The 26,505-nt window shown below is 35.4% G+C and overlaps 1 long non-coding RNA gene across 3 annotated transcripts in view; it reads left to right on the forward strand.

Moving 5' to 3' along the window:
• LOC131382160 (uncharacterized) overlaps nucleotides 1-26,505 on the forward strand; it is a 302,517-nt gene that overhangs the window by 252,824 nt on the left and 23,188 nt on the right. The window contains exon 6 of one of the 3 annotated variants that reach the window (XR_009211405.1): nucleotides 10,675-10,768. The exons of the other annotated variants lie outside the window; for them this stretch is intronic. This is a non-coding gene — a long non-coding RNA (uncharacterized LOC131382160). Of the gene's footprint in view, nucleotides 1-10,674; nucleotides 10,769-26,505 lie in introns of those variants that run through there. 3 annotated transcript variants of the gene reach the window in all.

Raw genomic sequence — 26,505 nt, forward strand, 5'->3', positions numbered from 1 at the left:
ATTATAAGCATGGATCAGGAGTACCACAGACTCATAGGCAAATATTAATATTGAGGAATCAAGGGAAGTGCAGAGTTTTTGGCTGCACATTTTGTTCTGTTTATGGTAAAGACCTGCACAGAGAAAAGATGGGATATTATGTGAATGTGCCATGTTGGGACATTATGTTATTTCATTCATTCTTTAACTCTTCATGTATGAGAAGAATATTATTTCCATACCAACAATAGTAAAACTAAGGCTTAGAGAGTTCAAATTACTTATTTGAAGTTGCACAGTATATAAGGGACTAGAATTGTATCCAACATGTGTTTGACCATGAAAACCCATGCTTTCTGTTACATCTGGATCTAGTCACAAAGAGATGGACAGTGTAATGCTTTAGAGAACAAGGAACTTTGACTCAACAGTTTCCATTGTAAGCATGAGATATTCTTTAAAATATTATTTTCTTCTACTGACTTTGTGTTTAATAGATATCCTTATGCTTTTAAAATTTGGATTGCAATATTTTGTAACACTTTAGGCACAAGGGTGTCAAGTATGTGGTATTCAGTTGTGTTCAGGTATGTTTGTGTAAATGTGTGTGTGTGTGTTCATTTATGTGTATGTATTTGTGTATGTCTACGTATGTTGTTAGTAATTGAGAAATGGATTTCAATACCTTTTAAATCCAGGACTACAGGAGCTAGATGTATACAAATTATCACACTTAATATTTACAAAAACCTCAGAAGTTAAGAAATAATAACCTTATAAGTTGAAAAACACCATCTATTATCTTTTATTAGTTGGAGAAATTTAGAATTAGAAAGATTGTAAGTCAAGATAAATCACAGATCAAGTCAAAGATTGTGCTTTTTCTCTTATTCCCAGAATGCATGTACCCAGCCTATTAACTACGTCCCTACATTTAGTTTCACACCCAACGCAAATTAGAGAGTAAGCTTTAATACCCAAATGAATTAACAAATAACTTAGATTCCATGCAGATGGAATGTGTATATATGTGGAGGTGTGTGCTTTCCACCTTCAGTTCACCCTGTCATATGCAAATCAATCCTCTCTACCCTCAAGCCTGATACCTACAGACTTGGTGAACCTGTGGTGGTATCACTGCTTCTTTGAACAGAAGGCAATAGACTAGAAATATACCTTGATAAATGATTCCAATATTAAATAAAACATAATTATTACAAATATATATTCAGAGGTTTCTTAAAGTGAAGGAAACAGCAGGCATTACTCAACTTGAAAGTTTCTTTTCCTCCTTATTCTGTATAGTCTCGCTCAGGAGCCACATACATGCAAAAGTGCCACACATTGTCATATTGAGGCTGTTTTATCAATGGCTAACTAGAAGAAATCCAAATTAAGACATGATTCTTCATGGTTTTTTTTTTTTTTTTTTTTGAAAAATACAGTTGATTAACTGATAAAAGAATCCGAAAAGAAAGAAAAAGAAAAAGAGACATCAGGATTAAGCACCAAACCCCAAGGCCAACCAGGAAAATATAAATCTCTATGTTTTAGAAACAGAAAGGATTTCCAAGAATATTTTATTCAAAAGTTTAAGAAGTCAAGATGCTGAAGGAGTCCCAGGGAACAGATCTATGTCTTCACACAAAGCTCATGGCAAAGTTAGGGCTAGGCCAAATGACTTCTGACTCTCAATTCAATTCTATTATCTCTTCCCACCATTGTCAGCAAATTAATTGCACTGTGAGCTGTTTTCCAAAAATTCTTATCTTTGTGAGTCAAGTACTCTACATTTTTGTTTCTACAAGCACAGTAAAATGAGGACAAATCATTGTAGGCAAAGACTGCCACACTCAGTCAACAAATGCTTATTGACTGGGTAGTTTTCCTTGAGAACAGACAATGATAGGAAAATATATTTTTAATTTTTACTTTGAGTTAAATTTTTATGGAAAAACTGAATTCTGTTTCTATTTAACTTTATTGGTTTGACTAGAGAAAAAATAAAATAAAATATTAAAATGCAAAACAAATCTTACCCCCTCACCGTCTTATTAGTAGGAAAGAAGAGAAAAAATCAGTATCCTAAATTCAGTTTGAATCAAAACTCAGTGACTCAGAATTTAAGGTTGTCTACTCCCTGGGGACTGTGAGGATATCCTATAGCATATCTGTACAACAATGATAGTGTCTCCAGCTGAATCAGCATGGCGGGTCTGGAGAACTATTATGAAGTTATAAACAATAACAAATGCACTTGGTTTGAAGGAGGCACATCAGGTACTTGGTCAGCAAATTACTTTAGACATTGAACTGCTGGTAGTGGGAATATTCAAAGCTCTATAGCAAGATGGCATAGGACTGACCTAGAATACGTATTTTTTGTAATTCTGTAATCTTCTTCAAACCAATTCATGTCCCTAGGTTCAATTATTTTATTCGTAAGTGAAATTCAATGGTTAAAATATTTTCCCTACATGTTGCAGAGGTCATTTTGAAGATAAATAAGGCAACGTATATGGTATGCATACAAATCCCTTTGTAAACTGTAAACATGTAAAAACACAATGGATTAATTATTGCACCAAAATATTATCAGTGATCTGGGATTCAGAATAGCTCCATTTAAATTACATATTTGCAATAACTTGTGGTATAATTGGATAAGCCATTAATTTCTCCAGACCTCAGTTTTCTCATTATTAAGTAAGCAAATCTTTTTATTAATCTTCTCTGGTTATGACATTCTTTGATTGTAGCTAAGGTTGTGATTTTATATTTAAAACTCAATTGTCCTTGGGATGTTCTATTTTACTAAGCTGGAGAGTATCTTAAAATTTCCTTTTAATTAAATCTCCCAAAGGGCTGTATATTATCTTATATCTTTTCTTCAGAGAAAGAGGGTAATTGTATGATTTTCAGCTATAAATAATGAAAGCCTCTGAAGTAGGAAAAGCTGATGTTGAAGCAAAACTAGGGTTAGGTTTTAAAAAAACAAGAGCCAATTATTGCTTAGTTATTAGACTTTTATCTAATCAGAACTAAAATCATAAACACAGGTATAGGCTTTTATAGGTGATACCAAAAGAAAGGTAAATTAAGATTTAGAGAAAAAATGAGGAAGGATAGATCTATTTTGTAAGAACTCATAATTTTCTGGGGTAGTGAAAATGTAAATGGTGTAGGATAAATATGGCAGATCTGTACTGTCTGAATATATATCAAGGAATAACAGAAAGGGAGTTTTGTATTTCAAAGAAGGTATTTGTTATCAGCATTGTCTCTAAGAGTGGTAAAGCAAGTCTAGCAAATGTGAAATTTTTACTAAGAATTCGTGTTTAGAACTTAAATTCGCATAAACTGCCATAAAGCTGATTAATGAAAACCAGTATTTTGCTCTTTTCTAAGAACACTAGCTCCTTTACTAAGTGCCTTTTTCTTTTTTAAAGTAAACATTGCAGCATTGTTTAGGAATTCAAATTCCAAAAGAAAAATTCTAAATAGACATTGAAGGAGCTATTTTCCGAGCTCCATATTGTTTACCTTATCATTCACTTACTTAGATCTTCCTCACTTTCTTATCTATGAATTTATCAAGCAACTGTCCTTTTGAAGTTAAACAGCTAGGCAGCTGCTTTCCTCTGAATTGAACATTCAGTGGGGAATAACAATCCATATCTTTATGTAACATCGAATTGATATAATTTTACATCTGCTTCTACATTGCTACCACCAAATCTCTAGGTGTCATAAATTTAGCAGCCAGAGTCTAAACATTAGGGTGGCATAATATATCCTATGTCTCCATGTGTTGTTAGTTTATCACTATAAAGGGTAATAGAATTTCTAGAATTGCCTCCAGAGAATTCAACCCCACTGCAGTTCTCTGAAATTGTATCAAACATAAGAGGCAGATATTTTTCAATCACTTGAACTTACATCAGAGGCAAGACCCAGGGTGATGGATTTACTAGCTGTGAGCTCCATAATTCTAAATTCATTCAGAAGACTAAATTCCTTTGTGTTTGTTATGGGCTGGATTTTGTCCTCCCACTCCCTTAAATTCATATATTGAAAAAAAACGAGAAGATATTAATCTACAAGTCAAAATGATAGGCCCTCAGAAGAAACCAACACCCCTGACACCTTGATCTTGAATTTCTGGCTTCCAGAATCATGAGAAAATAAATTTCCTTTGTTTAAGTTACCCAATCTGTACAACTTTGTTATGGCAGCCCAGCAAACTAATACAGGGTTCAAACTCTGGAAGCTTTAAGGGACAGACCTCCTGGAACTTTTCTTAATTAAAACCTGTCCCTCATACCAATACCTATATAACATTATGTATACTTCATTATAAACTCATTTGCCCAAGGCTGTCCTTAAATCTGGGTTTTTTTTTTTTTTTTTTTTTTTTTCGCCCAGGCTGGAGTGCAATGGCGCAATCTCGGCTCACTGCAAGCTCCGCCTCCCGGGTTCACGCCATTCTCCTGCCTCAGCCTCTCCGAGTAGCTGGGACTACAGGCGCCCGCCACCACGCCCGGCTAATTTTTTGTATTTTTAGTAGAGACGGGGTTTCACCGTGGTCTCGATCTCCTGACCTCGTGATCCGCCCGCCTCGGCCTCCCAAAGTGCTGGGATTACAAGCGTGAGCCACCGCGCCCGGCCTAAATCTGGGTTTTTTAATTAAAAAAATTCACTCATGTCAATGTTCTGCAGTCAAGAATCACTCAAATTTTGTGAATGCCTGGATTCTCTATCTTACACTTTTTATAGGGTCATATTTGAGATGTAAAGGTTGGCTTATCTTCCTTATTCAAAAGACAGGGACTTGGATCTCATGAGCATTTATTTCCCTTATGAAGACAGAATATAGTTTCGCACAGTTCTGTGAAAATAATAGTCAGTGTAAGGCATATGTAAGGTGATAATGGCTTTCTCCCTCATTTACCATCAAATCATATCCTTAGGACCTAGTATTTCATCTGAAATTGTAAAGACAGGCCTTTTTTATTAAACAAGAATGTCATACTCAGCATGTTACTGAAGCAGTAAGCAGTACGTACTAAAGCAGGGAGAATGAGTGATTTTTTGCATTGTTCCTGGAAGATAATAGAACAATAATAGGCATCAAACATAGAAAAGCAAGACCTTCCTTTGTGTGCCACCTGAAACATCCAACTTTATATCTACGACCTGGTGACTTAATAACTCATACCATATTTTATAATTCACATTTTCCTATATTTATTATCTCTGAAATCAGAAGCATTTTACAATCGTTCATGTTTTATAATTATAAATGGCAGCATTATTTCCTTAGAAATTTCTTAAAATTACTAATAGTAGCACTTTAGATTCCATGAAATATGATGATACTATTCCTGAACAGTAAAAATTAACTTGGGTTAAAAGAAAAAAATGTGTACTTCTTTTCCTTAGTAAAAGTATCATAAACCTTTTCATCATGAAACCCTTAATACTTCTCTTTAATAAATCATATATTTTAATACCACTTTCTTCAAATACGTCTCAGTGTTAGTGGAAAGGTGTTTCTCCAATTGTTACCCAGTCTGAGTAGGAAAAGAAAAACTAGGATTCAGTTTAATAATGATCTGACAGAATTATATTTCTAGCCCTGCTAATGAGGAACAACCACTGTATTAAAGTACTAGGAGGTCATAATGTGTCAATATCTCACATTTTAAGTTCATTTGGAAGACTAAATCCATGGGATTGTTCAGAGCTGGATTGTGCCCCCTTTCTGAAGTGGTCACCTCTTAACACTTATCATTTAATTTTACTTCTTAGCCTCTGACCACTTTTCAGATTATTGATGAGCAATCAATCAGCCCATCCTGAATTTTTGTATTTAAGTGCCTTATAATTACAATTGGCTACATAGTGAGAGTCATCACATGCCCCACAAATCTGAAAGGAATTCACAATGGCATAATTAAGCTCTCACCAGACAACCCTATTCCTTGGGCAATTTTTTTATCAATACAATGAGAATAGTTTTTTTTGTTTTATTTTTAATACAAAAAATGTATTTCACAATTGACAGAGGATGGTTAATTCTTAAAGAACTAGATATTTTAAACCTTGTTATTAGGAACTTACAACCCTGTTAAACATAATCTTAGATAAATTTCAAGTAAATAATTCTTCACTTTGTGTGTATTCTAAACATACACTTTAATATATTCACTTACTTTTGTCAAGTTTGTCAAAGATCAGATGGCTGTAGATGTGTGGTGGTATTTCTGAGGCCTCTGTTTTGTTCCATTGGTCTGTATATCTGTTTTGGTACCAGTACCATGTTGTTTTGGTTACTGTAGCATTGTAGTATAGTTTGAAGCCAGGTAGCATAATGCCTCCAGCTTTGCTCTTTTTGCTTAGCATGGTCTTGGCTATACGGGATCTTTTTTCAGGTTGATGAGTGCAGCAAACCACCATGGCACATGTATACCTATGTAACAAACCTGTACATTCAGCACACGTATCCCAGAACTTAAAGTATAAAATACACATATTCACTTACTTCACAAATCTTTACTGAGTATCTAGCAGGTGTTAGACATTAATGACATTTACCATGTCCTTAGTGGATCTCTTGCCATGCTGCTGTCAAGATGTTGGCTGAGGTCTCATCAAAAGTCTCAACTGTGGAGAATCATTTTCACATCCACATGGTTGTCAACAGAAAGCAATTCTTTATGGGATGGATTGAGGGTCCTAGATTAAACTAAACTAAATTATTTGCCACATAGGCCTCTTGAACACAATAGCTTGTTTCATCAAAGTATGCATGCTGAGAAAGCCATAAAAGAGTCTCTTAGCAAGATGGAGGATATAATATTTTGTGTTATAATCACAGAAGTGACATCCTTCAATTTTGCCATCTTATTCATTAGAAGGAGGATGGCGATAAGGATTAGGAGTTACACCAGGACATGAATAATAGGAGGCAGAGATCACTGGGCACTATCTTAGAAGTTTGTCTAGTCAGCAAATTAAGTATATATATATTATATATATTATATATAATACGTATTATATATAATATATATATAAATATATATATAAAATTCTAAATTCATTTAGAAGACTATATTTATATATATGTATGTGTGTGTAAATGAATATATTAAAGTGTGTGTGTATATATATATACACGCACATACACACATATATATTTACATATATATATGGAAAGAGTACTTCATGAAATTATATTACCAATTTAAATTCAGTGCTAGAGGATTATTATTTATCCTATACTAAATCTGTATGATTTCTTCTACAAAGCTAATCCTGATTCTCTAAAACACAGGAAAAATAGGATATTTTGTTTATCACACATTAAACACACAATATTATTATCCACATCAGTATGATTACTGGAAGAAGTCATTTTTTCGAGGCTCTTCCCATTCTTTCCCCATATTTTAATAGTTGTATTTTACATTGTCTGAACATAGAGCCACTACAAAGGATCCTATTTCTCTTTTAACTTTCATGCAGTTTCACTTTTCCGATAAAGTCTCATTTATTGAGTCTCCACCTTTATACCTAGAAGTGTGAACTAATATTTCTCTAGTTATTTTGGTTTTATACAGCTTGTTCTTAGTTCATTTCTTAGAAACTGTTATGGGAGTCATAATCCCTGAGTTCTTAGATGTTGATAGCAATTTGTCTTTAATACTTGATTGTCAGGTGTGTGTGTGTGTGTGTGTGTGTGTGTGTGTGTGTGTGTGTAAAATCTTTGGCTCATAGTTTCTCTAATTTCTTCTAGAATAAAACGTTACTGTCAAAGTGTTTGATGATTATCCAGTTTTCCTTCCCTTTTAAGGTATTTTCTTTTTTCGGCTTAGATTACCAAAGCATTTTTCTTTTGTTTAAAGTCCAGAAGTTTTACACGAATATATGTTTGAGTGTTGGTTATTCTGTGTTGATATTCTTAGGCTGAAGGGTGCTCTGTCAATTGCTAGTTTACTATTTTTAGTTTTCCAAAAGTGTTTGGAGCTATGCTTTTTTAGTATTTATTACATTATCTTGTTTTATATTTCTTTAGGAAGTATTATAATCCATATGTTGTTTTTTGACTACTTTCATTATTTTTCATATTCAAAAAAATTATTTTTAAATTCTACTTTGAGAAATTAATTCCCTTCTCTTTACTTATTTAGTTTAAGGTCTTAGCTATGTTATTTGCTTTTGTGTTTTTTCTGATTTCAAATTTGCCTGCAACTTATTTTTCTATTATTATTAATTTATACCTGATATATCTTACTTCACTTATGAGTTTTTATAAATTTGTAAAGTATGCTTTTTAGTATTACCATTTTCTTATTTTATTTTATCTCATTCAGAAATAATAGGTAACAGTTTTGATCTGTTTTGTAGGTGTATCTTTCTTGCATACTATCATTAACTGTAGCAATGTTATTCTGCCCCTTATTCTCTGTTTTTTTTTTTTTAATAATACCATTTTATGAGATTGGAGCCTTTAAGGCAACATTATTTTACCTAAAATGTTAAAAGCAAACATAGTTCAAGATAGATTTTCTAACTTCATTTAATTTCCTGCTCCATTATTGTGGGAATGTGTTTAAAAACACAGCAACTTCCTTTCTGAGATTTCCAGGCTCTGTTCTTCTCTCCCCTGTTTATCTAGACCTCTATCTTTCCTTCATCTCTCTTATCTCTATTCTATTTCATTGTGATTCCACTCCCAAGTTGCAGACCCTGCCCTGGAAAGGAGCTATGTCTGACTGGTTTCATGAGATTCTGTGACTCAAACTGCTCTAGGACCTATACCCAGGATCTCTGTGCTGTTAGAGCAGCAAAATCCAACTACAGCTATTGTTTTCAAATCGGTCCAGAGGACCTTAAAGTGAAAATATGTTGACTCTTTGGGATTCTCCTCTTCTCTGACCTATCAGATGTGCTTCTGCTTCCACCTATTTATTCCTGCATAAATTCTCATATCAGGGATGTCATGTCACAACCAGTAAATTGTCATCACTTAAGCTGTTATTCAATTATGTTATATATGCTATCTGTGTTTTGTTTTGTTTTATTTATTTTGTTATATGCAGTTGGCCTTTTTTTAATCAGTGGATTCAGAGATCAGCAAAATGTATACCACCATGCCCGCCATTTTCCAAGTATTCACAGGTTTTTAGTTACTGTTTTATTATGAGATTCTTATCTTATAATTACCTGGAAATCCAGGTAACGTACTCATGGTCCTTATTCTCAAACAACTTATAGTGTATTAAACGAAAATGGATAAATGTGCTGAACTCTGTTATAAAACAGAATTTATTCATTCAACAAATATTTATTATGTGTTATGGGTCAGAAACCATTATGGATGCTGAAAATTAAGCAGTGATGAGGCACAGGCTCTTACTGTAATGGGTCTTATGGTTTGTCGAAGAGCATCAACGTGCACATTAAAAGACATCATATCAGCCCTCATGAAATACCATAAAAAATTAAATAGATCATTTCTTGGCCTTTGGCTGTCAAGTGTAAGAATAAAATAGAAATTTTAATTGAGAACAACTGGTGTAGAGTAGTAGGCGGATACTTATGATCGGATGGCCAAGGATGGCTTCCTTATGGAGGTAATAGCTAAACTATTGAATGATGAAAAAAGTTAACCATATGAAAATCTGAGGGTGTTTTATTATGGTCCAAAGAATAACTAAATATAAAGGTTTTAATGCTGTAGCAAACTTGCTACTGCAACGACCAGACAGAGCATTCTAATCCATATCAATGAGAGAAAGAAGTCAGAGGTAAAACATGAGATAAATTCAGGGATCTAGGTGTGTGTCAGATTATAAGAGGTCAATATGAATATTGTCAATGAGACTGGATTTGATAATAGCTAGTAAGATAAGCCTTGGCAGTATTATGAGCAAAAGAGTGAATTGATCTAATTCTCTCTGAACTCCATGTAGACAGTGCAACGCACTAGTGAAAAGTGGAATCAAGTAGACCCACTAGCTTCTTTGACAGGAGTCTAGAGGATAAGAATGGTGGCTTAAATTAGGGAAGCAGCAATGAAAACAGATGGAAATGGATAGCTTCAGAATATATTTTTGAGAGTCTGACTTTATGGATGCTTCCCAGATTACAGAAAATACCTGTCTCACAGGATATGTTTTGAGATGTATAATACAGAAGCAGAGAAAGTTTGTGTGACACAGTAAGAGAATTAATTATGAATTCTGCATTTGGCATGTTGTTCTACAAGTGAAAAATATCAAGAAAGCAGTTGGAGCCTAGAAGAAAGTTCAATACAGGAGGTAAAAAGATGGAAGTCCGTTGTAAATGGGTTTTTTAAACCACACCTGAAATTATATCACAAAAGACAAGAGCATAACAAAAAAGAAAATAGGGTCCAGTTCCAACGTTTGATAGTACTTCAATATTTATAGTTCTGCAAGCATAAGAGGAACCAAGGGAAGAGAATACGAATCATTACCTTTGGAGCTAGTGCTATGATCTGAATGTGTTCCCCCCAATATTGTCTTAAAACTTAACCCCCAAGGTGATGGTATTAGAATATGGGGCCTTGGGTAGGTGATTAGGTCATTAGGGCTCCAAACTAATGAATGGGAATAATCCCCTTATACAAAAGATGCCAGAGAAATGGATAGCCCTTTCTTCCATAAGGTTCCAGTGAGAAGACATACATTTATGAAGAAAGCAGACCATCACCAGACATTGAATCTGCTTGCTCCTCGATGTTGGATTTGCCAACCTCCAGATCTGTAAGAAACAAATTTTTGTTATATATAAGCTATCCAGTTTGTAATGCTTTGCTATAGCAACCCAGATGGACTAAGACAGGTAGGAATAAAACAAAAAGAATAGTGACATACAAGACAAGAAGAGATAATTTTTCAAAAAATATTCATTGTATTGAATAATACTAAGAACACATGCTAGGTGAACATAGAGATGTAGTATTTGTGTTTATCAAATTGAAGTCATGATAAAGTTGATAAGATCAAATTTGGATGAGTTAGGTAACAGAAGCTCATCTGAGATAGGTGTGACTGTCAAGATTTTATTCTTTCAAAAATTTTATTGTAAAGATGAGCAAACAGAGAGGTGTGCCTGGACAAAGAAGTGAAGGTCGATGGATGATTTATTCGTGTGTGTGTGTGTGTGTGTGTGTGTGTGTGTGTGTGTGCCAGTTTTAAAGAAGACAGTTGTAGCTGGTTATGTCACTAGAAAAAGAAAAATTGATAATTCGGATGATTCAATGTGTAATTTCCAGAATAAAATTTATGAGAAACTAAGAAAGAATGTGATCCAGAATGCAAGAGCCTTTGTTAGCTATGTTCTCTATAGTAACAATGAAGGAGAAGGGAGTATGGGCTCAGATTCAGAAAACTTGTGAGGTTTAAGAGAAAGAAGGCAAGGACATCCCATCTGATAGCATCTTTTTAAAAAATGCAATATAAAACAAGGCCATTAGCTGACAGGGAGTATGTGTGCAGATATTTCAGTACTTTTGTACAGCAAATAAGGAGGGTTTTGATAAAATAGAGAAGTAAAAATGCAATTTGGTGTGCAGCATTATGAATAAACTAGGAAAATCATGGTAAGAAATTATGAACTGCATAGTTTCCATAAGGTTTTATTGTGATTAATTTAAATTGAAGTCACTCTTATGTTTTGTGGGTATTTTCTCAAGAAATACTGTTTATCAGATATTTATCTGATAAATATAAACACAATGAAATCATGGAAGACCTCATAAAGGAGGTGACACTTGAGCCAAGTGTTAAAATGCAGGAAAGTTTACTCAGAGGGACAAAGAGGAAGGGAAAAATGTTTGCTAAGGACATGAGCAGTTTAGGAAAAAAAATAACAATTTTATATGATAGCATCAAAGGCCTATGTGTGGATGAGATAAGAAGGAGGAAAAGTGGAGGCCCAGGAAGCAGTGGGAAAAGTTGGAGCAAATTTCAAGGGTCTAACATATATCATGTTTATGATTCTAAAGTTTATCCTTTAGGTTATAGTAAATCAAAGTATAATTTCAAACAGCTAAGCAATATGATCATATAAAATAATTAGGAGTATGATCTTATAATGATCACAATTCAAATACTCTGTAAATATTTTTTAATATCTCTCAAGTTTATACTAATTTATTTTTCCATCCTTACACACCATATTAAGTACAATGCTCTTCATCTGTAGGTTACTCAACCATGTCTCTTGCTTGGTTGACAGACTGATTTCTAAATATATATATATTTTTCCCTACATAAGGAAGCAGTTCATATAGTCACTGATTTCTTATTGAAAACCTTTGTGGAAAAAACTATATAAATAGATATATCTAAATTATTTAAGAATTCTCAATTGCATAGCTCTACTATTCTTATCAGTCTATTAAAATTATTTTCTTTCATTTTCAATCAGGATCTATTCATTTTCAAGATAGCACTTCAGAAATTTCCATTACAAGGAAACTACAAACATAGATATTATTGGCATTCTTATTTTACACAGTACTGAGGAGACTTGTCTTTCTCTTCTAACGCCTAATTTTCATAATTTATCTCATTTTATAGCTTATTGTATCTCTTTCATTTCTGAAGTATTTCTATTTTAATTGCTTAAAAGTTTCTCTCATCTTCAAAGAATCGACTGCCTGAAAATATTTCAATCAATGGCTTTTCATATACTCTCTATAAAATTTTTATATTTTAATAAACTGATAATCCAAATGTGCATTCTTTTTTTATAACTCCCCTCTCATTTCACTTCAAACTGCAAATTTAGTATCTAGAACTTTCTGTGACTCTTCTACTTTCATCAAATATGAAGTCTCTCTCAAGTCTGTATTAAAGTTATTTTTCCAAGTAATCTTTTCTTTCAAAAGTCAAGTTAAATAAAGAACAATTGGTCATTATTACCTGATTATTCATTCTCCAAGTTCTACAATCATGACAATATCTAGGGAAACAAGTCATCACAAAGAAAAATGTACCAGTTAACTGACCTTGTATATATGTTATCCCTCTTTAAACTCTTTTTCACCTTAGCATTCCATTCTAATCCTTCCCACTGTGTTATGGTCTATCTGTTTTATATATCTCATAATTGAAAGTAAATCGATCTCAAAATTTAAATCACACAAAAATAGCAATTCTATAAAGTCCTTAGGAACAAAAAATGTGGAACTAAATTACTGATAAAGAGATTGATAGATAAATATTTGAAAGAGATAGATGAGTTAAGAACTGGAAGAGAGATAATTGATGAGGATGATGTATTTATTTCCCAGCACTGACATAACAAAGTACCTACCACACACTGAATGGCTTACAGTATCAAAAACTTATTCCTTCACAGTTCTGAAGGCTAGAAGCCCAAAATTAATGTGTTAGCACTATTGATACCTTCTAGAGACTCAGAAAAAATATTGTTCCATGCCTCTCCTGTAGTTTCTGGTGGTTTCTGGAAACCTTTGTCATTTTTTGACTTGTAGACTCATCACTCCAATCTGTCTCTGTCTTCACATAGCATTATTTTCTTTATGTATCTATGTATCCAAGTTACAAAAAAAAATGCTTCATGTATACTACATGTACCTTTAGGTACCTACTTTATCCAAAATTCAGGAAAAATACCTTATGTATCTTTTATGTATCTACATATTCTTTTTTAAAAAAATTATACTTAAGTTCTGGAATACATGTGCAGAACATGCAGGTTTGTTGCATAGGTATACATGTCCCATGGTGGTTTGCTGTACCTATCAACCTGTAATCTACATTACTTATTTCTCCTAATGCTATCTCTCCCCTTGCTCACCAGCCCCTGACAAGCCCCAGTGTATGATGTTCCCCTCCCTGTGCCCATATGTTCTTATTCTTCAACTCCCACTTATGAGTGAGAAGATGCAGTGTTTGGTTTTCTGTTCCTGTGTTAGTTTGTTGAGAATGATGGTTTACAGCTTCATCCATGTCCCTGCAAAGGACATGAACTCATCCTTTTTTATGGCTGCATAGTATTCCATGGGGTATATGTGCCACATTTTCTTTATCCAGTCTATCACTGATGGGCACTTGGGTTGGTTCCAAGTCTGCTGTTGTGAACAGTGCTGCAGTAAACATACATGTGCATGTGTCTTTATAATAGAATGTTTATAATCCTTTGGGTAAATAACCAGTAATGGGATTGCTGGGTCAAATGGTATTTCTGGTTCTAGATCCTTGAGGAATCACCACACTGCCTTCCACAGTGGTTAAACCAATTTACACTCCCACCAACAGTGTAAAAGCATTCCTGTTTCTCCACATCTTCCCCAGCATCTGTTGTTTCTTCACTTTTTAATGATTGCCATTCTAACTGGTATGGGATGGTATCTTATGGTGGTTTTGATTTGCATTTCTCTAATGACCAGTGATTATGAGCTTTTTTTCATATGTTTGTTGGCTGCATAAATGTCTTCTTTTGAAGTGTCTGTTCATATCCTTTGCCCACTTTTTGATGGGGTTGTTTGTTATTTTCTTGTAAATTTGTTTAAGTTCCCTGTGGATTCTGGATATTAACCCGTTGTCAGATGCATAGATTGCAAAAATGTTCTCCCATTCTGTAGGTTGATTGTTTAATCTGGTAATAGTTTCTCTTGCTGTGCAGAGGCTCTTTAGTTTAATTAGATCCCACTTGCCTATTTTGGCTGTTGTTGCCATTGCTTTTGGTGTTTTAGTCATCAAGTCTTTGCCCATGACTGTGTCCTGAATGTTACTGTCTAGGTTTTCTTCTAGGGTTTGTATGGTTTTAGGTCTTACATTTAAATCTTTAATCTGTCTTAAGTTAATTTTTGTATAAGGTGTAAGGAAGGGATCCAGTTTCAGTTTTCTGCATATGGTTAGCCAGTTTTCCCAACACCGTTTATTAAATAGGCAATCCTTTCCACATTGCTTGTTTTTGTCAGGTTTGTCAAAAATCCAATGGTTGTAGATGTGTGGTGTTATTTCTGAGGTCTCTGTTCTGTTCCATTGGCCTATATGTCAGTTTCGGTACCAGTACGAAGCTGTTTTGGTTACTGTAGCCTTGTAGTGTAGTTTGAAGTCAGGTAGCATGATGCCTCCAGCTTGGTTCCTTTTGCTTAGGATTGTCTTGGCTATACAGGCCCTTTTTTGGTTCCATATGAAATTTAAAGCAGTGGTTTTTTTTTTTTTGACTGAGTCTCGCTCTGTTGCCCAGGCTGGAGTGCAGTGGCATGATCTCGGCTCACTGCAACCTCTGACTCCCAGGTTCAAGCAATTCTCTACCTCAGCCTCCCAAGTAGCTGGGATTACAGGTCCCCACCACCACACCTGGCCAATTCTTGTATTTTTATTAGGGACAGGGTTTCACCATCTTAGCCAGGCTGGTCTTGAACTCCTGACTTCGTGATCCACCCGCCTTGGCCTCCCAAAGTGCTAAGATTACAGGCATGAGCCACTGCATTTGGCCTAAAATATTTTTTTCTAATTCTATGAAGAAAGTCAATGGTAGCTTGATGGGAATAGCATTGAATCTATAAATTACCTTGGGCAGTATGGCCATTTTCACAATATTGATTTTTCGTATCCATGAGCATGGAATGTTCTTCCATTTGTTTGTGTCCTCTTTTATTTCCTTGAGCAGTGGTTTGTAGTTCTGTAAGAGGTCCTTCACATTCCTTGTAAGTTGGATTCCTAGGTATTTTATTCTCTTTGTAGCAATTGTGAATGGGAGTTCACTTATAATTTGGCTCTCTGTTTGTCTATTATTGGTGTATAGGAATCCTTGTGATTTTTGCACATTGATTTTATATCCTGAGACTTTGCTGAAGTTGTTTATCAGTTTAAGGAGTTTTGGGGCTGAGACGATGGGATTTTCTAAATATACAATCATATCATCTGCAAACAGAGATAATTTGGCTTCCTCTCTTCCTATTTGATTACCCTTTATTTCTTGTAAAGACATAAGTCAATGGATTTAGGGCCCACTTTAACATAGTATGACCTCATCTTAACTTTTTTACATCTGTGAAAATCCTATTTCTAAATAAAATCACAGGCACAGACAGTGGTGGGCTGGGTGGTTAGGACTTGGACACATACCTTCCTGGGGTATGTAGCTCAACAGCTACAGATGATGATACAAAACTTCAAAAGTAACATATAAATATCAAAATATTAAAAGAGGCCTTAGTAAAATTGATAAAACCTTCATATATAGTTTTTGGCAAAAGTAACTATTATGTTCTAGCTATCAGAGTCAAATAGTGATTGCTGTTCTTTTGTACATCTACATAGTTTTGTCAGAAAAATTATGACTCTTCCTCTTGTCCTAAATCAATACCTGTTCTCACTGGTTCTATGAAACATTGCAGTTATGATGATAATTTATTTTGTTAAACAAGAGGTTTTTTTAAAGCTCTCTCTTTTTTTTTTTTTTTTTTTTTTTTTTGGTTTATTGTTCAATATATAATCCAGTCCTAACCACGTTTTTTTTTTTTTTTTCTTTTTGGAAATGGAGTCTCACTCTGTCACCCAGGCTGGAGTGCAGTGGCGCCATCTTGGCTCACTGCAAGCTCCGGCTTAGTGCAAGCTCCACCTCCCGGGTTCACGCCATTCTCCCACTGCAGCCTCCAGAATAGCTGGGACTACAGGCACCCGTCACCACACCCGGCTAATTTTTTGTGTTTTTAGTAGAGATGGGGTTTCACAGTATTAGCCAAGATGGTCTCGATCTCCTGACCTTGTGATCAGCCAGCCTCGGCCCCCCAAGGTGCTGGGATTACAGGCGTGAGCCACCGCGCCTGGCCCTAACCACATAATTTTAAACACATTGTCCCTGTTTGAAATTGGTTAATTTATTGTAATCTCTTTCCGTAATAATTGACCTTATAAAATGAGAATGTTTGTACAGTGAGTGGTATTTTGTAAGGTGTTTCCTTTTAAAAGATAGGCATATTTTCACAGCCATTTCAATTTGCCTTTTTTTCTATAAAGGTCTTTTATTTTAACACATTAAGGGTTAGGCTTGTCTGACACTTATAACAGATCTTATCATATCAGCTCTTCTTTAAAGAAATTGATAATTATGTAGGAGTGATATTTATTTCAGTGGATGATACCTTCATTTAAACACTAAAAACTTTAGCAGCATTGAGTTATATTTTACCAAACTTCAGGTTGTTGGGTGCTGGAGAAACTGGGACACTTGAAACAAATGTTTTCAAACTTTAAGGGAATCATAAACATATTTGTTTTCGGTGTCATAGTATGTATGAATATCTACAAACTGATACTTAGCAAACATGCTTTCAGCTGACTCGAGTACACCCAGTCTACATCCCTAAATGTTTCCATTTTTATTTCTCATTCATTTGTCATGATCAAACTGGTTTGTGTGCATGCCTTCTGTGTGTATGCTTCTGATTTCAAATTTACTGTTATCTTCATGTCTCAAATTCAGTGTAGTTTGTGTGTGTTTGTTTTCATAGGAATTTCCTTGTCTTATCTGGCCCTTGACATTGAGTTAAGGAAGTGAATAAATGTACACAAGAATCTATATTATCTATTGAAAGTTAATATAAACTGCATGTAAGTACTGAGATGTACAAAATAAGGAAAAAAATTAATGGAACATTAAGTTAGTCACAAAAATTTTCCAAATTATACACGCTGTGTTAATAGTAGGAAGCTTAAGGACAGTGGATTTTTAAAAATTACATTTCAAGATCTGGGAGTAATTTTCTATGGCCCTCTGGGCTCTCAGCTCCACCCTCTGGGCTATTTCTTCTACCCTTAGAACCATTCTTTCTTTTTATAAAAGGTAGCACATGTTTCTAGCAAAGACGTTTTATCAGCCTGCTTGTTGCCACTCTCTGGCTCTTGCAGTAAAAACTGGCAGTATTTCTGCTGATAAGGATTTCCCAAGAACCTCTGATTTTGCATGAATTGTAGTTGGTTTCACTCCATTGGGCAACAGCCATACCTGCAAAACTTTTTGAGATAATCCCTCCTCTATTTTTGGCTCCCGTTGATCTGACTGAGGCACAAAGTCCTTAAGCTTCCTAGCAGTCCTCTAAGCATTTCCTTAATCTATGGAATCTAATCCTAATAGTCCTCTAAGCATTTTCTTAATCTATGGAAAGAGCCAGTTGTGTGACAGAATTTTCTGACCTTTTGAGTATTCTGAGGTTTTGGTCTGAGTTTATACCACCACACTCTCAGCCTTTTCTCTATGCCACCCTGTCTTTAGTGCTCTCATCTTAGCACCTTTAGTCATGTGAATAGGCTAAAATTACCGAATTTACTTTTTAAAAAAATTTTTTTGAGACAAAATCTCACTCTGCTGCCAGACGGGAGTGCAATGGCGCGATCTCGGCTCACTGCAACCTCCGACTCCCTCATTCAAGCGATTCTCCTGTCTCAGCCTCCTGAGTAGTTAGGATTGCAGGCATGTGCCACCACGGTCAGCTTATTTTTTTGTATTTTTAGTAGAGAACGAGTTTCATCATGTTGGCCAGGATGGTCTCAATCTCCTGACCTCGTGATCTTTCATTGTCTAACTTCCTCCTTTATTTTTCTTTTCTTGCATTTTGCTCTAAGCAGCAAGAATAAACCAGTGCTTACCATAAACACTTTACTTGGTGGGGGTCGGAGGGGTCCCCTCACCTTTATATCCAAATTAATTGCCCATACATTTTGCTTTCCACAACTTAGGACAACTTCTGCTAAGCTTTCAGTGGCTACATATGAAAAATCTTCCTTTCTCCTCTGTGATAACATGTTGTTGACTTCCTTCTTAGCCCTCCAAGGTAGCCATCCATGTCTATATTACCCCTAACAATGTGTTCAAGGCATTCTAGAATTTTCTTTCACATATTCCAACTTTTACTCACTTCTTGATTCCAAAACCACTCCTTCATTTTAGCTATGTGTTAAGAAGTCACTTATTTGCAAGTTCTGAAATCTGTATTAGTTTTATATTACTATATAATAAATTACCACAATCACAGCAGCTTAAACCATCATCTATTTGTTAGTTCATGGTTTGTAGACTAGAAGACTGGCATAATGTGGCTGTGTTCTACGATCAGGGTATCACAAAGCTAAAATTCATGTGTTGGTCAGGAGAAGTTCTCATCTAGAGGCTGCAGGGAAAAATTGGGTTCAAGCTGACTCTTGCTATTGGCAGAATTGGTTTCCTTGGGACTGTAGAACTGAGTTTCTGTTTCCTTGTTGCCCCTATTTAAAAGCCACTCTCAACTCCTAAAGCTGACCCATGTTCCTTGCCATGTGGCCCTCTCTATCTTAAAGCCAGTAATGGTACATTGAATCCTTCCCATGCTTTGAATCTCTGACTGTTTCTGACCTCTAGACTCAGATTTGCTGGGCGTGGGTGATAGTCAATCCCACCTGGATAGTCTCCCTAATTTAATGTCAATTGATTTGGAAACTAAATTACATATACAACTTTCCCTTTTTCAGTGTAAAGTAACATGTTCATGGGAATAAAAGCCATCATATCCACAGGCCAATAGATGACACAAGTTATACAACACAAAGCAAGGATCTTGGAGGCTATCATAAAATTGTGCCTACCACAGTATCCCAGTGTCACATAGCAATCTCTAAGCTGGTGCTTCCACTGTGCCTTAAACACAGTGTTGAAAGTTTAGCAGCCTCTGGGAAGTATAGTATATGATAGAACTAGTGGATTCCACAGTCCTGTGACAACCCCAAATATCTCTTGCTATATAGTAGATTCCTTGCTCTCCATAAAATTATGTAGTATCTCATGTCAGCAGATCCAATGCAATTTATGACATTGGAGAGTGATGCTGGTTATGGTTCTACATGCAAGAAGGGCAAAATCACACCAGGAATATAGATGGCTGGTAGTCAGAAAGAATTACTGCCCTTTCCAGGATGTAAGGGATCTAATATAGTCAACTTATCACCAAGTACCTTATTTGTTTCCTCTAGAGATTGTGTTATATTGGGGGCTTGACTTGAATATATGTTGGATATTTGGCAATGATAATAACTAGATCTGCATTGATGAGTGGGAACCCACGCCATGGACTCATGCATAACCTCCATTGCTGCTATCATGACTACTCTGTTCATGTGCCCTCCATGCCAGCCCTGGACTGGCTAATGATAGAGATTGACAAATGTCACCTCTAAAAGACATTCTGTCTAATTGGCTATTTAGTGTCTCTAATGGACTAAATGCACACAGGTGAACTTGATATGTATAATACAAATAGCTTCATATTTTGCATCCATTCTCATAGATCCGTCTATATGCCTCTTCTCCATATCTCCTTCTATTGGACTGACCATGTCCACATCTGAATCCCCAAAACCTGTGAAAGTTACATTTGAAGAAAAAAGCTTTTGCATATGTAACTAAATATCTTGACATGAGGATATCATTTTAGAGCATCTGGGTGGGCCCTAAATCCAATAACATGTGTCCTTCTAAGAGATACATAGAGAAGACAGAAGAAGACAAGTACGACACAATGTGACCACAGAAGCAGATACTGGAATAGGTGACTACAATTTAAGGAATTCTAACATCCACCAGATGCTGGAAGAGGCAAAGGATAGATTCTCCCTAGAGGCTTCAGGGGATTTTGGTTCTGCCAACACTTTGATTTCACACTTCTGGACTCCCAAACTGTGAGAGATTAAATGTCTATTGTTCTAAGTCACCAATTTTGTGGTAATATTTATTATGGCAGTGCTAAGAAGCTAAAATGCCTTGTTTTCCTGATACTCCAACATTTTTAAAGCTCCTGACCAACCAGCCAATCTATTTATTTTCACACAAAGTAAATGACCAGGTACCTTACTCAAAGCTTTGTCCTTCAGAGAATTTTCCTGCACTAGTCTTTTCAGTATCATTTCTGAGTGGAATAGTAGTTTAGCAGTAATTCATTTTCTGTTACATATGGCTCAAGAAGCAGGGCAACTTTTACTGCAGGCTTCTTTTTGCAGACCCCTTATGTTATCTAGTTAATGGGTTAGCATGAGTTTACCAAGGATTGCACTTCCTTCTTATTTGGTGAAGGTGTGGAATTTAACAATATATTCTTTATTTTGAGGGGGTGCTTTAGCATTTCACAGACTACTGACCTCCTAAAATCTTCCCTCATTGTAAGCCCTTATATCTTCATAGGTTTTATCTCCTACTCTCTAGAGTGTATAGGTATATTTAGAGGATATGTGTATTTCTAAAGCCTCCAACAGACTTATCATTTTGTGCTTGTCTTGTTCTAATCATATGATTTATTCAATATACTGTTCCAATTAAGATAGTCCAAGTCTAGATGTTTCTGGTCCCCTTAGATAATATAACAGAGGGCAAGAAAATTAACATGGTACTGGGACAAGATTATAAATGTATTTGATTTTCCATCTTTCTGTTCCTTTTTCTGATAAGTACGGAAAAGAACACATACGCCAGCTCAATGGCCAAATATATACCTAAAGCCATGTTGACTTACCTTAGCAAAGATAACACACCAGCCATAGCAGCTATGACTTTATGGAAGTCCACTGTCATTTTCCAGGCTCTGACTAAATTTTGTTGTGGCCAGACTCGTAAACTAAATGGGAATAAGATAGAAAACACTACCATCATATGCTTTAGGTCTGAAATGTTGTCAATGATTTTTACCACTATTTCTAGAATGTGGTATCATTTTTATTTAATAACATTTAATATAGTGCATTCATACCTTGAAGAGATGAAAAAATTTTCAGTATTTTTCACCTGTCTTTCCCCACTCTAATATTCCTTACCATATGCACCAAACAACCAATAAGAAGTTTTTTTTTTTCCAATTACTAAGTCAGTCCATTCAGTTATATATATGGAGATAGGACATTAATAATAATTCCATCAGCTGGAATTATTGACCTACTATACCCACTGAGTACGAGAGAACATTGATAATCGGTACTCTTACGCCTCCATTTTAAGAAGTGAACTAATGGGGATGTTACAGCTCCCTCATTATAAATGTCTTCGCTCTGTTCTACTAAGTCCTAAAAATGTTTGCTTATGGCTGGACGAGATGGCTTTTGCCTGTAATCCCAGCACTTTGGGAGGCCGAGGCAGGCAGATCGCCTGAGGCCAGGAGTTCGAGACCAGCCTGGCCAACTTGGTGAAACCCCAACTCTACTAAAAATACAAAAATTAACCAGGCTGTAATCTCAGCTACTCTGGAGGCTGAGGCAGGAGAATCGCTTGAACCGGGGAGGCAGAGGTTGCAGTGAGCCCAGATCACGCCATTGCACTCCACCCTGGCGACAGAGCGAGAGTCCGTCTAGATTAAAAAAAAAAAAAAAAAAAAAGTCTGCTTATTAGCCTTCACCTGGTATGTAGTTACCCAAGTAAATTGCCATATGTAACTTTGGGGGAACACTGAGGAATCATTAACGTATCAATACATTTACTGTGATGTTGTAGGAACATTCCTCCTAGGGAGCCTGCTTATTCTTCAGGCAGTGGTTCCCTGTTCTAGAGACTAAATCAGATCTGGAAACTGAGCAAAGAATTGTGTCTTTTTGCTGCAGTGGCTGTACTCAGCTTCTTGATTACCCATGCATTATTTCTTTTGGATGTAGAGACTGAGCAACACTCCTGTTGACTGCCCATCTAATCTGCCTCTATAGATGTCTGCTCCATTAACTATTTCTATAGCTCTCTGTGAGTTAGTCCACAGTTGACTCTTTGATCTTGCTAGTCATTATAATAACTGCATCTACCTTGTTTCTTTGGGTAAATACTACCATCTTCCTTTTGATATTTTTAGTATTTTATAATATCCATTGCAACCAGAGATCCTATTTATGTAACATCTCTTACCACAAGCCCTATCTTACAAAGGACAGCCACACTGAACTTCTCTGTGATGTCAGTTCCTTTCTCAGTAGAGCTTTGGTAAATGAGTGTCCTCTAGTAACTCCCAGAGGACAAATCATGTGGTGGCTTTTGTGGCCTTAACCATAATTACTGGTCTGCTGGCCAGGAGGGGATGTGCAGTGGATCTGAAGGAGAGATGTGTTGTCTTGTAAGTCACAAGCCTTGGTATTGTTTTCAGGTAAATGGGGTATTCACACCTTTAAGAGGGATACATGGGGCAACTTTTGCAAGCCCCAAAACTTACACTGATGTTGATGTCATTGTTCCATATCTCAGGCTCCACATCTGACAGGGATCCGGATTGAGAATTAAAATATCTCAAGAACTGTGCTACTTTTACTATTAAGTGATGAGCTTAAGATTTTCTATCTCCATAAAATCCCAAGATTTTTCTATCTTCTGCTTGAAGGAAATTAGAGTCTTTTTAATGCTGTCTAGGAGGCCTTCTACCTTTATTTGTCATTAAGAATTCCGGGCTTTTCATTTTATCTCTCAATATGTCAAATGTCCCAGTTCCATACTCGTTATTACAATTTTCCTCATATTTATCAAATGCTCAAAATATTCTGCTTGTCAGTTCATTCTCTTCCACTTGATCTATTACCCCAGTTAAACTCCAGCTGAAGCTGTAAAGTTGCAGCATGACAATCTGCTATGGACTATTCATAATGAAAAATTTTAATATTTCCTTATGCTTCATTATAGACTGTCACCAGTGGTAGGGCTCTGATTGCTGGTGAGCTGGTGGTTGACACAGCTCAAAATTCCTCTTTTCAGGCCTTCCTTTAACTTTTTCTGATTCCAGGTTTCTTAGGAAGCAGGGTCTTACTCAGAGATTTGCAAGTAGGAAGTTCATTAGGGAGTGCTCTTGAGATCAATGTGTTTAGGGAGGTAAAGGAAGCAGGACTGGGAATAGTGTTAACTGGACTGTGATGAAGTTGAAACAAAGACCTCAGTTGATTATATGAGGTTGATATGAGGCTTAGATGGCTGATATCGCTCTTTAAAGTCATCCTAAATTGGAGAAATGGGACCAAAGCTTTATCCCCCTGCATCTGCCAATTATAACTTTGAGTGAGACAGCTCTCTCTAGCCCAGTCCAAGTACCAGAAAAAGACTTAGCTAAAATCTGTCAGCTGCCATCACTCCTGAAGCTGTGATGATGAGTGCTTCAATCTTGGGGAAGAAGTGCTGGAGGAACATGAAATCCCATAGAATCATAATCCATGTTTATTCTTTCTTCACTCTCTCTCTTTCTTTCTTTCTCTCGGTCTCTCTCTGTCACCCAAATGTGGTATTTTGTTATTATTTTAAAATTATAAGACAATGTTATAGACTGAATATCTATGTCCACACCAAATTTATATGTTGAATTAAGCCTTAACTTCTAAAGTGATGGTATTTGAAGATGAAACCCTTGAGAGTCAATTAAAATTAAATGAATTCATGAGGGTAATGCTTTCATGATGGGAATAATGGCCTCAGGAATAATGATCTCATAAGAAGAGGCTTGCACCTACTGAGAAAAGACCATGTGAGGACCTAACAGGAAGTTGGCCACCTACCAACAAGGAAGAGGGCTCTCAGCATTGTAGAGAATAGTTGAGGATAATTCTCTTCATATGAACTTTACTAAAAATCAAAGAAACTAGATACAGTTTCCCCTTTCTGATTATTCTTGCAGTATATTAAGTAAAGCTCTTCACCTTTCTCCACCACATACTCCATTTATAAAATGCCAGCTACTCTTTTAGCCATCTTTCTATAAGGTTTTAACATGGCCATAACTGACTCAATATCATAGTACCTGTTCAAGGAAAACAGCAAAACAGGAAAAACAAAAAGGGCAACAAGAAGTAAAACAATGACTTGTTAGATCTATCTTGTTCTAAATAACCTATTTGATAGTTTGGGCCAATATTAATATTTTTCAGTGAATTTGTGGATTTGACAGATTATTTTTGCAAATCAAAGAAACAAAAATGATACAACTCTAGTGATGTAAAGTCAGCTAAATGATACCCCACGACAAGCATGAGACACTAAACAAACATTCAGCAGAAAATCAATTAAGACCTCAAAATCATACAACTGTTGACCATTTGTATGTCTTTTTTCATGAATGTCTATTCAGATAATTTGTCCACTTTTTGATGTGATTATTGGGGTTTTCTGGCTATTGAGCTATTTGAGTTCCTTGTCTCTTTGGAATATTAATCCCTTAGATGAACAGTTTGTAAATATTTTCTCCTATTCCACAGATTTTGTCTCTTCACTCTGTTAATTATTGGGAATGTAAATTAGTATAGCCATTATGGAAAACAGTATGGGGTTCCTCAAAAAACTAACAGTAGAATCATTATACAATCTGGTAACTCCACTACTGGGTATTTATCCAAAAGAAAAGAAATCAGTATATCAAATGAATAACTGTACCTCCATGGTAATTGTAACACTATTTACAATGGCCAAAATATGAATCAACCTATGTGTCCATTAGCAAACAAGTGAATAAAGAAAGGTGGTAAATATACACAATGGAATACTATTCATCCATAAAAAAGAAGGAAATGTCATTTGCAACAACATGGATGGAACTGTAGTCATTATGTTAAGCGAAAGAAGCCAGGCACAGAAAGACAAATATTGCGTATTCTTATCCTTACGTGAGAGCTAAAAAAAAAAGTGAATCTCATGGAGGTGGAGAGTAGAATGATATTTAGTGGAGGCTGGAAAGGGTGTGTGAGGGGGTATGAAGAGGTTGCTAATGGGTACAAACATACAGTTAGACAGATGGAGTAAGTTCTAGTGTTTGATAGTGCAGTAGGGTGACTTTAGTTAACAATTTATTGTATATTTCAAAATAACTAGAAGAAAAAATTTGAAATATTTCCAACACAAAGAAATGATAAATATTCTAAATACCCTGATTTGATCATTACACATTGTATTCATGTACCCAAATACCACATGTGCCCTGTAAATATGTATAATATGTATAATAATATCAATAACATTGTTAAGGAACTCTTCAAAATGAGTTGTTTGGTTCTATAACAAATATCTAGTCATATGTAGAAGCTGTAAAATTAGAGCTCCTTTCTGATTAAGGGAGTGTTCTTTTACATTCCAAGGAAGGATAAGAAGAGAAGGTGTCCTTTAACAGTGATAGTAATTTAGGCAATTATTTAATATCCCTGAGGCTACTCTCCTTTTCAGAGGTTATCGTGATTAAAAAACACTAGATGTTGTATGAAAAACACCTTAATGATGGCTACCACACAGTAGGACATAATTGTAATTCCATTATAAGTATTATTTTTAAATATCTAGAAAAGATACAATAATAAATGATCCACTGATTTACTCCGGAAGATGAGTATCAAATCTCCACATAGCTAAAAACAAAAAAGGATTTGTCAAAAATACACAATCATACCAAAAAAAGCATCTCTTAAAAAAAGTTGTTTCAGTTAATGCCTTTCTTTTTTTTTTTTTTTTAGTTTCTTTTTTTAAATTTTATTATTATACTTTAGGTTTTAGGGTACA

The sequence above is a fragment of the Hylobates moloch genome, unplaced genomic scaffold (assembly GCF_009828535.3).
Source record: "Hylobates moloch isolate HMO894 unplaced genomic scaffold, HMol_V3 SCAFFOLD_20, whole genome shotgun sequence".
In the NCBI taxonomy this organism is placed as follows: domain Eukaryota; kingdom Metazoa; phylum Chordata; class Mammalia; order Primates; family Hylobatidae; genus Hylobates; species Hylobates moloch.